Source organism: Maylandia zebra, linkage group LG17, assembly GCF_041146795.1.
Source record: "Maylandia zebra isolate NMK-2024a linkage group LG17, Mzebra_GT3a, whole genome shotgun sequence".
NCBI classification, from domain to species: domain Eukaryota; kingdom Metazoa; phylum Chordata; class Actinopteri; order Cichliformes; family Cichlidae; genus Maylandia; species Maylandia zebra.
Genome location: NC_135183.1, coordinates 18,433,722 through 18,448,284, shown reverse-complemented (window position 1 = coordinate 18,448,284; position 14,563 = coordinate 18,433,722). Strand labels below are relative to the sequence as shown.

The 14,563-nt window shown below is 42.7% G+C and overlaps 1 pseudogene across 1 annotated transcript; it reads right to left on the bottom strand.

The window, feature by feature from the left end:
- Positions 1-262: 262 nt before the first annotated feature.
- On the bottom strand, positions 263-14,073 carry LOC101479190 (protein NLRC3-like; annotated as a pseudogene). The gene is made up of 9 exons (XR_013093955.1): positions 13,967-14,073; positions 13,822-13,872; positions 13,389-13,508; positions 13,075-13,259; positions 11,162-12,981; positions 10,313-10,486; positions 8,145-8,318; positions 3,399-3,577; positions 263-2,593 (listed from the first exon to the last, which is right to left on the bottom strand). The product of XR_013093955.1 is annotated as a protein NLRC3-like (transcript).
- Between the last annotated feature and the right edge of the window lie 490 nt (positions 14,074-14,563).

Genomic DNA, 14,563 nt, shown 5'->3' with positions numbered 1-14,563 from the left:
GAGTTCTGGGAACAAATGAGCTTGTACAGAGTACTCAAATAAGTTGTCCTAATTTAGTCATTTTTAGCTAAGCTTTACTCAATTTTTTTGAGGCAACGAGTTTCCTCAATTTTTTTGAGTTCTGGGAACTAATTAGACACTCGAAAGAGTGACCTTTATCCTTAAGATGCAGATGGACTGCTGAGTCTTGTCCTGTGGAGGTGGCTCTTCTATGTTGTGCCATGCGCTTGTGAACCAGTTTTTGTCTGAGCGTGTTGCAGCGACGAATGCCCAGACCTCTACATTGGAGAGACCAAACAGCCACTTCACAAGCGCATGGCACAACATAGAAGAGCCACCTCCACAGGACAAGACTCAGCAGTCCATCTGCATCTTAAGGATAAAGGACACTCTTTCTAGGATGCCAATGTTCACATTTTGGACAGAGAGGACAGATGGTTTGAAAGAGGAGTGAAAGAAGCCATCTATGTCCACTGTGAGCGACCATCTTTGAACAGAGGCGGGGGTTTACGACACCAACTCTCTTCCATCTATAATCCAGTTTTGAGATCCCTTCCCAGACGCCTTAACTCACATCCTGGGCCATCTGATCTCAGGAATTCGCATGATAAGGTGAGGCCAGGTTTCACAATGAACTCACCCGAAACTCTGGCTGATTGGGACCCACACCCAGTTTCACACCTTGACTCAGGCGATTAGAGGATCATCAGGGGGTCCTTTTGTCCCTCTGTGGGGGGAAACTCCCACTAGGTTTATATCTGGAACTCTCCACCATTTGACCTTAGAACTGAAGAAGCTTCTCAGATGAGAGGTGAAACGTCTTCAAGTAACTTAAAGAAGTCCAGACGCTTTTCTTTGCAAGCTCCTTTGACTACGATGACCTGGATGACTGAGAACCTTCACAGACATATACAATAGGATAAAAATAGAATACAAATGCTATATACAACTGAGTAAAAATACAACTTTGTCAAAAAAGAGTATTGCACTTAGTCTTATTGCACATGTGTGGGTTTGTGTGTGTTTGATCAGCAGCAAAAGTCTTTGTTGTGGAGTCTGACAGCAGTGGGGAGGAAAGACCTGCAAAATCTCTCCGTCCCACACCGTGGGTGCAGCAGCCTGCCACTGAAGGAGCTCCTCAGTACTGTCAGAGTCTCCAGCATGGGGTGGGAGAGGTTGTCCAACAGGAATGACAGCTTAGCCACCATTCTCCTGTCACTCACCACCTCCACTGGGTCCAGAGCGCATCCTAGAACAGAGCTGGCCCTGCAGATCAGCCAGTTCAGTCTCTTCCTATCCCAGCAGAGATGTTGCCACCCCAGCAGACCACACCATAAAAGATGGCTGAGGCCACCACAGAGTCATAGAAGGTCTTCAGGAGTGGGCTCTTCACTCCAAAAGACCTGAGTCTCCGCAGCAGGTACAGCCTGCTCTGCCCTTACCTGTAGAGGGCGTCTGAATTATGAGTCCAGTCCAGTTTGTTGTTCAGATGAACACCAAGGTACCTGTAGCTGTCCACAGCCTCAATGTCCATACCTTAAAAGCCTAGATAAAAGCCTCTTATTCCCGTCATAGGGGGACACAAATATAACCCTGTCCTGATTAAAGAATGGTCATTGCGCATGGAGAGTGCCCGCATGAGATATAAATTGAACATTAACTGCAGTTCTCAATCATTTCACAGGGTGACATTACAACATAAAGAAACAGTGATAAGCAGACACTTTGCAAGGGTTGACAGCCAACTAAGCTGCCTCTGCACTGTATACATGGTTGTAAATGCTGTTCTGTAAATGTCCTAAGCAGACATGATCTGTAGTTTAATTCTGGCTGCAGAATATCCGTGAATAAAAAGATGAAATAAAATACAGATTGAGTAGGTGCGTGACTGTGAAACAGAAGGGGTGGAGGACTCTCTGTGTGTACAAGGACAGAACAGTTCAAATACACTAATGATCCAGAGGGACACACAGGGGTGATGCTGGACTCTACATCATGTCTGACAGTGGAGTTGTTCACAGAGCAGTTCACTCTGCAGCACTGAAAATCATCTGCACATCATCCCATTCATCTGTCAGACACTGAAGAATGAGTCCTTCCACTATAACAGAATTGATATGTGAATCAAGTGTTTCCATAGGGACTCTTCATCAGCCGTCAGTCAGTAAGACAGCACATCCAGTGCAGAAAGCAGGAGAGGAGTCGGGGAGGAGCTGTGTAGTGTAGCCAGCTTCCTTTTCAGCTCTGAATGTTAAAAGGAAGTTCAGTCATGTTGGACTGAACTTAGTAAGCTAAATGCTCACACTTGCAGAGATTTTTAGCATCAAATCTGCAGATGTCATTCAAGTCCACAGTGGAAATAAATCACGAGACTCCTGAAACACTTTAGTGATGGATTATCTATGTTCACCTGAAAGAAACAGCTTCTGTGAGGTGATGACTCCTCTGTCAGTCACTTCTGGATGAAGCTCTGCTCTCCACTCAACCTCCCAGTAACATGGCCCAGTCAGAGCAATGCTACTTCAACATCATCAAGACACAGCTTATCCTCTCTTGGCACACACGCTGTCTTGTTTACCAAAATGACTTCACTCTGCAGAAAAAAACAACATATTTTCTAACTGATTGTTTACAGATATTGACAGTCATCACCATCTCCTGTCTGTCAGTAATGCAGAATGTCCAATATGAAGCAGGGACCTGATTAATGTTCAGAGCAAGAGTGGACCATTTCCTGTTGTTCCACTAAAACAGAGTCTTCATGTGTTCATAATAGGGCTGTCAACATTAATGCGGATTAATCCGTCATCACGATTAACGTGATTAAAATATTTAACACAATTAACCCATCTGGAATAACTCAAAATCCCTGAAATGTCTCTGTCAATGCATTTCGGGCAGTTTCTCCAAAATTTGTCCATTCTGCACTCCAGATAGGTTAAACATGTTAAAATGTTAAGCTCATTAACCGTGATGATGCGTTAACGTTGACAGCCCTAGTTTATAAACATATCTGATTCTGAAATATCAGCTGACTAATAAACATGGATGCTGTTACTGAACTGAAAGCACTGACAAGACAGATGTATAAATATGTTTCCTGGAACTTGGCAGAACTTGTGCTCTCTATGAGTATTAAATGGTTACTAAATGCAATTTTGGTTCTCTGAAATAAGAGCCACTGATTTGCAGGCTTTAGTCAGAGTGATTCCAGAACTGTGACAGAGATGAAACTGACAAGTTGTATAGTGTTGAAAAAACAAGCAATGGCTTGGACATGTGCAGAGGATAGTGGATATATTGGAGGCTTCAGGTTTGCAGGAAACACTGGGTCTTTGCTTTCATAAAACTCTGTTTAGGAAAATATTACTGGAGCACCACTCCAACCTTCTACTGACCTCAGATCCTAAGATCCAGTCTACACTGTGGACTCTTCAGAAGCCCCAACAGCTGCTGCACATCTAAATTCTGCAACTTGTTGTAGCTCAGGTCAAGATGTTTCATATGAGAGGGGTTGGACTTGAGAGCAGAGACCAGAGCAGCACAGCTGATCACTGACAAACCGCAACGATACAATCTGAATAAAAAGTAAAACATATAAATAAAATCATTTATAATCTAATCAGATCTCCTGAGTCAACCTATAACCTGTATGCCCAGTTGTAAGTGGCTATTGTATAAGAATCCTCCCAAAACTCTGTAATTATTAAATTACCAAATGTATGGTGCATAGATGTGAAAACACTCTAAGTATGTTATCACTGCTGACGAAAAATTGAAGAGGGTGAGCAGAAGTCACATGCTTCTAATCAAATACGTTTGATTAACTGATTATCAGTTTGTGGTGTCATGAAGTACTGTGCTTCAAATTTTGGACCCAGTATATAGGACACAGGGGACACGGTTCAAATACATAGGCAGCTGTATTGCTGGAACTCAAAGGAACAAAATACCAAAATACAAAACTGGGGCAAGGCAAGAGCCGAGGAAATTCGAACACACAAGGCACACAGCATGAAGGAGGACACGACAATAAACTGAGGGAGACACGAGATAATGAGGGAGGATGAAATAGGTGGCAGGACAATTGGGATCAATCAGAAGACACTGGAAGTAAAACTGAATTTTAAAAAAGGGACAAAAAAAACTGTCAAAATAAAACAGGAAATAACTAACATGGAGACACAGACACAACCCTACAAACTTGACACAAGAACAGAAAGGTAAACAAGCATGGACCAGACCAGACCGACTTTACAAATGAGATACTAAGGACAAAACACAGAGACAAGACTAAGACAGAAAAGACACGTAAGGGAACAAACACCATAAAGCTAGCAAAAAAAATAAAAAAATAAAAATAAAAATGGTCAACTCAGCTTTTACAGGTCAGTGTGTGTGTGTGTGTGTGTGTGTGTGTGTGTGTGTGTGTGTGTGTGTGTGTGCTGATCAATCAGTGTTAATGGGGGATGTGTTTTAAGATGGCGCCTGTGTGTTTGGCATGCCGTCAACCGCTCCTTTTTATTTGTTTGATTGTATTGTTTTTAGCTAATGTTGTGCAACATGTCAGTTCAACACTGTCGTATGATCGCCAGACTTTATTGGAAAGCGGCTTATCCACCAAAGTTTCAGTTTGGTTTGGTAAAGATAGCCAGGGTTTTCTGCCTCCCTACCTGGAAGCAGTACCATTGCGCTGGCATCCCCTACCACTGCCACCAGATATGCGGAAATGACGCAGGAGACGGGGTACCCGTGGAGGTCGCCTCGTTAAGCTGAGAATCCAGATTTCTTAGCTTCCTCACGATCTACGCTCTGTTCGTCAATCTTTTCCACGACTCTTGGTACCATCGCGTACACTGGATCCTGTGGATTCCTGGTTGGTCTCCGTTGTCGGCTCTATCGGGAGCAGCCCTGTTAAATCATTCCCTCTTCGGCATCTGTGTTGGAGGGGAATGGACCGATCAAACCTTTGATTGGTGGATCTGGTTGTCACTGCCGCGGAGGTCTCCGAACCAGCTCCCCTCAGGTTGGGTTTAATAAATGCCAGATCGGTGGCGAATAAGACCTTCATCCTGAAGGATTTCTTTTCTTCCCATGCATTGGATTTCCTCTGTTTGACTGAAACCTGGAGTTCACCCGGTGAGTTAAGCATTTTTTCTGAACTGCTGCCCGCCAGCTGTGCTTATTTTAGCGCTCCGAGAGCTTCTGGTCATGGCGGGGGGTTAGCTGTTGTTTTTAAATCACACTTTGAGTTTAAGCAACTATCCTCATGGACACGCCACACCAGCTTTGAACTTTGCCTGTGTGAACTTGGCCACTCGCCTTCATTGCTGTGTGCAATAGTTTATCGGCCTCCTAAATATAACAAGGAGTTTTTATCTGAGTTTTCGGAGTTTCTCGCTGACTGTGCATCCCGGTATGACCAGGTCCTGCTACTCGGTGATTTTAATATACACGTCTGTTGCCCAGGGAAGCCCCTGGCTAAGGAATTCATGGACCTGGTGAATTCTTTTAATCTTGTTCAATCTGTTAAAGGTGCCACTCAAGAACGTGGTCACACATTGGATTTGGTGTTATCATATGGGTTATCTGTCTGTAACTTACATGTGGAGGATGCTGTATTCTCTGACCATATGCCCATTTTATTTGACGTTGTTCCTCTTAGTCCTGTTGTTAAACGGGTTGCACCTATGCAATGCTATCGTACCTTCGGCTCAGATACTGCTGAGGATTTTTCAACACTATTTGAACAACTTGTGTCCAGTCCCTCTGAGTCGTCCTCCGTAGATGGATTACTCTCTCATCTGGGCTCTGTTTGTAAATCTGCCCTTGATGTTGTTGCACCTCTAAGACTCAGGCAGTGTAAACCCAAGGCCAGCCCTTGGCTAACCGATTTTACTCGAGCCATTAGAAGAGAATGTAGGAGATGTGAAAGACGATGGAAAAAGGACAGGCTGTGCGTTTCTCTGGAAGCTCTTAAGACGAGTTGGAAAGCTTATCAGAGGGCAGTAAAGACCGCCAAAAACTCCTATTTTTCACAACTTATTGCTGTTAATTCACATAACCCTTGTGTTCTGTATAATACCATTAATTCTGTACTGAATGCAGAGGATCATGTTCTTTTGCAATCTTCAGAGGTTACGTGTAATAGGTTTCTTAATTTCTTTGTGGATAAGGTTGCCAGTTTGAGACCCTCCACTTTATCTTCTGTTGGCCCGGCTGTGCATGTTCCCTGTTTAAATTTGCTTATTGCTTTCCAACCGATTGTTCTACCTGAACTAGAGAAGCTTGTGTTAAGTGCTAAACCATGTGGTTCTCCGAATGATGTCGTTCCACCGCGTTTTCTGAAAGAGGTGTTTCCTACTGTTGGACCACATATTTTAAACATAATCAATACCAGCCTCTTGTCAGGTCAAGTACCAAGTGAGTTTAAGCATGCAGTTATTCATCCCTTACTTAAGAAGCCAGGCTCAGATATTTCAGTAATGTCAAATTTTAAACCCATCTCTAAACTTCCTTTTCTGAGTAAGATCTTGGAAAAGGTTGTTCACACTCAGCTGATGGATTATCCAAACAACTCTCATATGTTTGAAGTTTTTCAGTCCGGCTTTAGGACGTTTCATAGCACAGAGACAGCTCTCATAAAGGTTATGAACGATATTCTGGTAGCGACGGACTGTGGTAAACACGTAGTGCTTATACTACTAGATATGACTGCTGCATTTGACACAGTGGATCATGACCTGCTGATCTCTCGTTTACAGCATTGTGTGGGCATTTCTGGCTTTGCACTCCTGTGGATAAAATCATACCTCTCAAACAGGAGCTTCTGTGTTAAGTTGGGCTCGTCATCATCCTCTGTGGCCCCTCTACCATGGGGTGTACCACAGGGATCTATTCTTGGGCCATTACTGTTTTCATTGTATCTCCTGCCACTGGGTGCGATCTTTCGTAAACATAAAGTTTCATTTCATCTATATGCTGATGATTGCCAGCTTTATTTTCCTTTCAGTCATTCTGATAGCTCCCAAATTAGACTCCTGCTTGATTGCCTTAGTGATGTTAAGTCATGGATGGCTCAAAACTTTTTAAATTTTAACGAACGTAAAACGGAAGTAATTCTGTTTGGCCCGAATCGTTCCTCTGATATCCCTGATGTTGACCTTGCTGCTCTGACCCCTCACCTGAAGAGCTCAATTACCAATCTTGGGTTAAAAATCGACTCTGCACTTACCCTTGATGGCCACATGAATGGGGTGGTGAAATCGTCATTCTATCAACTCAGGCGTCTGTCGAAGGTTAAACCTTTTCTTTCAAGGCGTGACTTGGAGACTGTTATCCACGCTTTTATAACCTCATGCTTGGATTATTGTAACTCCCTTTTAATAGGGGTTGGACCGGGCACTCTGACATGCCTGCAACTAGTACAGAATGCTGCGGCACGGTTTTTATCTGGTAAAAGGAAATTTGAGCACATTACTCCGGTTCTGGCCTCCCTGCACTGGCTTCCAATTGAATTTAGGATTCATTTTAAAGTTCTTTTATTGGTTTTTAAATCTTTAAATGGTCTGGCAATCTGTCTGATTTGCTGAAGCCCTATGTCCCCACTCGTTCGCTCCGGTCAGCTGAGCAGCTGTTGCTCTCAGTCCCCAAACCACGGTTGAAACTGAGAGGAGACCGAGCGTTCTCTATTGTGGCTCCTAAGCTTTGGAATAATCTTCCTCTTCACATTAGGCAATCGACATCAGTGATGGCTTTTAAATCCAGATTGAAAACACATTTTCATTCACTGGCTTTTGATTCAGTGGTTGACTGACTTGTATCTTATTGTTTTTGCTATGTTTATTATTTTATCGTATTTATTATTCTTATGGTATCTATTATGTTTCTGTTGTTCAGCACTTTGGTCAGCCTTGTGTGTTTTAAAAGTGCTATATAAATAAACGATGATGATGATGATGATGATGATGATGATGATGAAATTATCAGACACTACTGTGATGTTGCACTGAATTAAATAAAATAAATGCTAGCATTTCACCGGACATCCTCAAAATATATTAGAATACATTGTGAAAAGAAAATTTTTTCAGATCATATATTGGGAGCGAAAGGGTGAGTGAGAGAGAGGTAAGTAAACTGACCTCAGAGTCTCCAATCTGCAGTGTGGACTCTGAAGAAAATCACATAAGTGTTTCACTCCTGAATCTTGCAGCTTGTTGAGACTCAAGTCCAAATATTTCAGATGGGAGTGGTTGGACTTGAGAGCGGACACCAAAGCAGCACAGCTGACGTCTGACAAACTGCAATCCCATAAACTGAATAAAGAATTATTTATAATCCAATCAGATGTGTTTAAGTGTTAAATGTGCATCTCAACATTAGTACGTGCTGATGAACAAACCTATCTCTAAAACGAGTAGTGACTTGGTCTGTGTTGTTAGTTCTATCATTGTGTATAATTATCGTCATGTCAGACTTCTACACACATCATCTAAATGTCAGTATAGTATTCAATAACCTGTTCATATCAACACAGTTACTATGCCTCCACTGCAGCTCAGAAGCAAAACGCTGTGTAAACACTAGGGATGGGTACCGGTGTCCGGTGCCATGATGGCACCGGTTCTGACATAAACGGTAGCAACCAGACCGAAAAGCAGCGCACATTTTGGTGCTTTATTTCGGTGCTTTTTTTTCCTGAGCTGTGATACACTTCTAGCCAATCATTTTACGTTTCCGAGGATAGTAGGCGGGCCCAGGTACGTACGTTCTTTTAGAGCAGAGCTACAGATTAAAAATGTCCAAGGCGAAGCGGTCAAAAGTCTGGCTGTACTTCACAGCAAAATATGCAAACTCAGCAGCCTGCAACAAGTGCTTTAAGCTGATACTGTGATACTGTCAAAGGAGGTAACACCTCAAATCCGATGAAACACCTGGCGACGCATAGCGGTTTTTTTAAAAGCCCAGAAATGCGCCGTATTTGATAGCTTGCTGCGAGACCTCACACTGAGCACATCTACTGTGGGTGGGTTGCCTGTTATGCAACATCCCCCAAAAACACGAAGAGGAGAGTCCTGGCCCCTAGCCCTGCCAGTGTAGCAGAAATGATGACGGATGATGATGGCAGCAGCCGTTCTTCTCTGCATGAGTAGCTTAATGTTGTTCGTGTGTAATTTACGTTGAGTAGGCTAACCACGTTATTACATTAATGCATGTAAGGTGAACTAGCAAACATCATCATAGCTACATGCGGCTGTCCTCTTGTTTGATGGCAGATACTCCCTTCACCCTGGCCAAAAAGGCTAAAATGACCAAAGAAAAAGTGGAAAACAGTTAAACATGAGAGGTTTAGGACAAAGTTTGTGTTTTTTCCATTGTTTAAGCACTGCTTCCAACCAAGAGCGATACCATATATGCCCTATAGCTGCAGAAAAAGCTAACATTGTTATCTTTTTACAAAAAACAGCTGAAAATGAGAGGTTTATGGACCAATTTTGTGTTCTCCATTCTTTAAGCACCGGTTTGAGCACCGGCACCGTTTCAAAAGTACCGATTTGGCACCGGTATCGGATAAAACCTAAACGATACCCATCCCTAGTAAACACCAAGAAAAAAAACACACATGATGAGCCAATTTTGAAGGTATTTCACATCTGCTACAGGAACAAGTGGTCTTCAGCTGTCTCTTGTCATTTTTTGTGTGTGTATGTGTGTGTGTGTCCTGGAATTGCAAAACTCAATTCAATTATGCACCTATGCACCTACATCCACTAAAATTCAAGTCCTGGACACCCAAACCTCAAGGCTCATATAATTGGCATTAATTATGGAGCTCCTCCTGGTTCTGTGATGGGACCAAATGTATTTGCATTATGCATTCTTCCCTTAGGCAGTATTATTAGAAGGCATAGAATACATTTGCATTGCTATGTTGGGGTGATACTCAACTTTATCTGTCTATCTGTCAACAAAAACAGACAAACACACCAATTAATTAAACTGAAGAAATGTAAAGGTATAAGGACCTGGATCACCTCCAATTTACTGCTTCTAAATTAAGATAAAACTGTGGTTATTGTATGTGGGCCTAAAAATCATAGGAACATGTTTTCAAGTTTTTCATTCAGTGGGAATGAAACACATATTGTGATGACTCTATGGGTCTTCATATTTTAATGTAAAGCAGCTTGAGTTCACTATTGTTGTGATCTGGCACTATGTGAATAAAACAGAATTGAAATTAAATTGAATATTGACATTCAAATTATTACAATATGTTCAAAATAAAAAACAGTCTTGATGAACTGACCTTAGAGTCTCCAGCCTACAGTTTGCACTCTCTAGGCCAGTAAACAGCTGCTTCAAAGCTGAATCAGGGAGTTTGGCTCCACTCAGGTCCAGCCCTGTTAGACGGGAGGGACTGGACTTCAGAGCTGATGCGACAATTTCACAGTGACTTTCTGAGAGTTCACAGCTAGAAAGCCTGTGATGGAAAATATATCACCACACATGTTATAAAGTGGACAAATGAGTTTTCCTCCATTTGATGAGAAACACTTGAAAAATTTCCAGCTTCATCTACATAAGTGGAACATTTAGAGTCTGTTGTCCAAACAGTATAGAAATTAAACTAAAATTAAACTAACTGAACATCATCAGATTCAATATTAGCACAATTTAAAATTGCTGTAACTGAACCATTACTTAAAATCAGTTACTTATTCCGCTTGTGGTAGCTAACTATAATTTGAATTTGAAAGACAGAGATCCTCTCTACTTTTAAGACTAGCCTTTAAAATGTACTTTTTGTATTGCAAGGGCTGGATGAGGTGGCCCTGAACCATCACTTTGTTATTCTTCTATCATCTCATGCTGGGAATTTTCCATAATGAACTCTTTTGCAAGCGCCTGGGTATGAGATAGGCCACCATGAACTACTCAAAGATGCAAGTAGGTCAGACAATGTAAGACTGACAGTGGCAATGTGGCTATTCTAGCAGGCAGGAAATCAGACAGAATGACCATGAGAAGCTAGAAAAGTACTGTCAAAAGATCTTGTCAATTTCTGCAGGATGAGTCTTTCTCTCATGTAATCGGTACTTTAGAACATAGATTTGAGCACAAATTATTTTTTGATGATAACTATATCTGGTCTTACCGTGCCTTTCTGCAGTTTCTTATAGCTGGAATAAGTCTTCGTTGTCCCTCCTTTGATGTATTATACTTATTCAGGTCCAGGTCATCCAGAACCTCCTCTGACATCTGGAGCATGTAGGCCAGAGCTGAGCAATGGATGTCAGATAGTTCCTTCTCTGATCTGTTTTCTGATTTCAGGAACTCTTGGATCTCCTGATGTACTGAGAAGTCATTCATCTCCATCAAACAATGAAAGATGTTGATACTTCTATCAGGAGAGATTTTATCACTCTTCATCTTCTTCAGATTATTGATGACTCTGGATAATTTCTGGACTGTACTCCATCTTATTGAGCAGACCTCCTAAGAGTCTCTGGTTGTAGTCTAGTGACAGGCCATGAAGAAAGCGGACAAATAGATCCAGTTGGCCATTCTTACTTTGGAGAGATTTCTGCATGACAGTGGAAAGAAAGTCCTCTTGAAAATAGATGGGCATACCATCATAAAAATCATCAGTAAATAAATCTGGAAAATCATTCCTCAGAAACTTCTCCAGCACCTCTTCCTTCCTGTTGCTGTAATAGTGGAACATGTAGACAGCAGCCAGAAACTCCTGAATGCTCAGATGAACAAAGCAGTAGACTGGTTTCTTGAAGATCGCACACTCTCTTTTTAAGATCTCTGTACAAATGCCTGAGTACACTGAGGCCTCTGTGACATTCAGACCACACTGCTCCAGGTCTTCTTGGTAAAATAGGATGTTTCCTTTCTCCAGATGTTCAAAGGCCAGCCGCCCCAGCTTCAGGAGAACATCCCTGTCAGCCTGCATCAGCTCCTGTGGACTCGTCTCATGTCCCTCGTGGTATTTGTGCTTCTTTCTCTTTGTCTGAACGAGCAGGAAGTGTGAGTACATGTCAGTCAGGGTCTTGGGCAGCTCTCCTCTCTCCTCTGTAGTCAACATGTGCTCCAGAACCGTAGCAGTGATCCAGCAGAACACAGGGATTCTACACATGATGTGGAGGCTCCTGGATGTCTTCATGTGGGAGATGATTCTGCTGGACAGCTCTTCATCACTGAATCTGCTCGTGAAGTACTCCTCCTTCTGGGCGTCAGTGAAACCTCGTACTTCTGTTACCCTGTCAACACATATAGTAGGGATCTGACTGGATGCTGCAGGTCGGGAAGTTATCCAGACGAGAGCCAAGGGAAGCAGATTCCCCTCGATGAGGTTTGTCAGCAGCTCGCTAACTGATGACTTCTGTGTGACATTAGACACAAGCTTCCTGTTGGTGAAATCCAATGAAAGTCTGGTTTCATCCAGGCCGTCAAATATGAACAAAAGTTTACAGACAGCGAGCTTCTCTGCTGTGACCTTCTGTAATGCTGGATGGAAAACATGGAGCAGCTCTAGAAGACTGTACTGCTCATCTGTGATCACGTTCAGCTCCCTGAATGAAAGCAGAATCACCACACTGATGTCTTGGTTCTCCAAACCTTCTCCCCAGTCCAGAGTGAACTTCTGTACTGAGAAGGTTTTTCCAATGCCGGCAATGCCATTTGTTAGAACAACTCTAATGGGTCTCTGTTGGTCAGCCAAAGCTTTAAAGATGTCCTGGCACCTGATTGGAGTGTCATTGATGGTCTTGGAAGCTGTCTCCAGCTGCCTCACCTCATGTTGGGTATGAACTTCTTCACTCTGTCCCTCTGTGATGTAAAGTTCAGTGTAGATCCTGTTGAGCAGAGTCCCACTTCCTGTTTCATCACTTCCTTCAGTCACATGTTCACATCTCCTCCTTAGACTGATTTTATGTTCATCTAATACCTCCTGCAGACCAACATCTGCTAAAAGAAAGAAAAACAATGATGCTAAATAGATAGAAAACTCTTTAATACCCATCACAATAAGAAGTCCAGGCTTTAGATGTTCAGTCGTACTTTGAGCACAACCTCTCTGACTGGCGGTCTGCAGTCTGGACCTGCATCCAAACTGTGGACACAAGGAGTCTCTCCCTTGTCTGCAGAACCAGTGTCTACAATTGGTAGAGACTGGATCCTTCAGGATGTCCTGACACAAAGCACAGTAGGACAGCTGCTCCTCCACACTAACATGACTCTTCTCTCTGTGGACATGAAGGAAAAAATATTCTGACCAGAAAAATACACAGTAAAGTCAGAAATATAAATATAATTAAAATATAAATATAATTATATAAATATAATTACTCAGTTCAGCAGAAACAGTCTCTTACTTTTTGTCTAAGGTTGCGGGTTCATCACTGAAGTCTGGATTATGCTCTTTGGACCAATCACTCTTCGCAGACACACAGCTAGATTCTGCAGATGATGTGATGTGTATGTGGTGTTGATCTCTGGAAACACAAACAAAGCATAAACAAACTAACCCCCCCCACCCAAAACCCTTGTCATTCATGGACATAAAATGTTTTTTGTTGTTTTTTTTTTTTCATGGCAGCTTTTGAGACAGTTTTGGGTTTTGCCATGAAACTAGGCTGAGCAGTCAGGCCACTGTGATTAAGAGAGGATTTAAGAAGTGCTCACTTGTAACTTCCTGATTGCATCACATTCAAAAGCACAGACTATTGACTCAAACATGGGCTGCAGGTAGTCCAACTTTTCCAAAATGGCACATTATTACATCCCATTGCCATAAGGGTTGCTTACTCTCCCAGCACAGTCTCAAGTGTATGAAGGTCCAGCAGACAGGCAATTAATCTAGGAGTAAGTTAAACAGAGCCGTAGAATGTCCTTACCAAACAATTGTCTCTAACCAAAAAATTAGAAACAGACTTTATGAGGGTGACCTGACGGCCTGACATCCTCTAGTGGGATCTGTGCTTCTTGCCCAGCACCATGAATGATGCTGGTGCAATGGCTGCTGGGTTCCTCCTGGTCTACAACAATGTCCAACCGCATGTGCCCAGGGTATGCAGCTATTACTGGAGGAACTGGCTGACCCCCACGGTTGCCTGACCTGAATCTAATAAAATATCTCCTGGACATTGTCAGGGTTCCTGGGTCGGTGACCCAGTGTTTTCAGTTTTGTTCATGTTCAGTTTATTTTGCCACTTCCATGTGCTCACTTCCTGCTTTTCCTGCTCATCTTGTGTCATTAGCCAGATTATGTTCAGCTGTGTACTCACCGGTCTCTCATTATCATCCTCATCAGTCTGTGTATTTAAGCCCTCTGTTTCTACTCGTTCACTGTCGTGTCATTGATGTTATGTTGTCCTTCCCGTGTGTTCCCTCAGTTTAGTCCGCCATTCAGTTGTCCAGCCAGTCAGTGTCCGTTCACCCACTCCTTATAATAAACCTCACCTACCTGCCAGTCCTGCGTTTGGGTTCTTTCTTCCTCGCCTCCACACAACGCCTGACAGAATGACACGACCCGTGCCACGAAGACACA